The sequence below is a fragment of the Zerene cesonia genome, chromosome 6, assembly GCF_012273895.1.
Source record: "Zerene cesonia ecotype Mississippi chromosome 6, Zerene_cesonia_1.1, whole genome shotgun sequence".
NCBI lineage: Eukaryota > Metazoa > Arthropoda > Insecta > Lepidoptera > Pieridae > Zerene > Zerene cesonia.
In genome coordinates this window covers 4,415,916-4,417,120 of record NC_052107.1, presented here as the reverse complement: position 1 = coordinate 4,417,120, position 1,205 = coordinate 4,415,916, and the positions used below count along the sequence as shown (strand labels likewise).

General features: G+C 30.9%; 1 protein-coding gene across 1 annotated transcript in view; it reads right to left on the bottom strand.

Moving 5' to 3' along the window:
- The window catches only part of LOC119840598 (TBC1 domain family member 5 homolog A), an 11,173-nt gene that overhangs the window by 5,970 nt on the left and 3,998 nt on the right, over window positions 1-1,205 (bottom strand). The gene's annotated exons all lie outside the window — the stretch shown is intronic.

Genomic DNA, 1,205 nt, shown 5'->3' with positions numbered 1-1,205 from the left:
CGACACAAGCGCGAGAGCTCTGCGGCTTAGCTCTAGTGTTTTGACTTGGCTCTAGCGGCGTTGCAATCCGTCACAATTTGTTTCTTTGTTTTTCCGATACTTAAGAGAGCAACGTTTCCATGTATCTTGCGCTCTCGACTCAGTAACAAATGAAAATACTGTTTCTCATGTATTTGTTATTATGTTATTCCTTCATTCGTCATTTAGCAGTGAACTAATATAGACGCTTTTTTATAGTCTTCATAACCAAAATTTGTCACTCTTCGATTTTATACTTCAGATATATATTTAAAAAAATGACATCGATAAGAGGTGAACTTTATCAAAAATTATTTAACTCTTATAAGAAATGTTATCCGGATAAAAAATCAACGATTATACAAGAAAATGTCAATAAGATTTGGAACGATCTCAAGCAAGAATACAAAAATGATGGCAAGCAATTTGAAGTGAATATCAAAAATAATATTGAATTTTTAAATCAAAAAATAACTCAGAACAAAGCAAGAAATTTAACGTTTTTCACAAGTCTTAAGGTAAGTCAAGAAGTTTTTTTTGTACCTGGTTTATATTATTATTATTTACTATTTTTTGGATTACATCAATACTACTCGCGGTTTATAATATTTTACTATTTTGATGGATCGATAATTAAGATCATGAGATAAGAATATTAAAAAATTTTGGTATTAAATGATAGGTTGAATAGAGCCTGTATTAGTTGCTATTTTAATAAATCAATTTTAAAAAATACTCGTAATCAATTCTTTGTTTTTTTAGCCACAAAATACAGTCAAAGATAGTCCTCAACCGTCGACGAGTAGAGAAGATACTCCAAAACAAAAAACAATCTCTACTGAAAAAATTAATCCTCGTGAAGAACCATTATGCTAGTATTTTCTTGTGTTTGGTTTCACGCGAGTATTATACATTTAGAAATTAAAAACTTTTCAACGGATTTTAAACGCGATTTATTCATTATATTATTAACCCGACGTTTCGAACACTTGACGAGTCTCCCCGTGACCACGCTCGCTGCAAAGTGTTCGAAACGTCGGGTTAATAATATAATGAATAAATCGCGTTTAAAATCCGTTGAAAAGTTTTTAATTTCTAAACCATTTACTGTTCGAAAACGGCTACACCCGCCCAAGATGAAAGCAAAAAAAAAATTTCAGTAATGGAATCAAGCTTAAATTCATTAC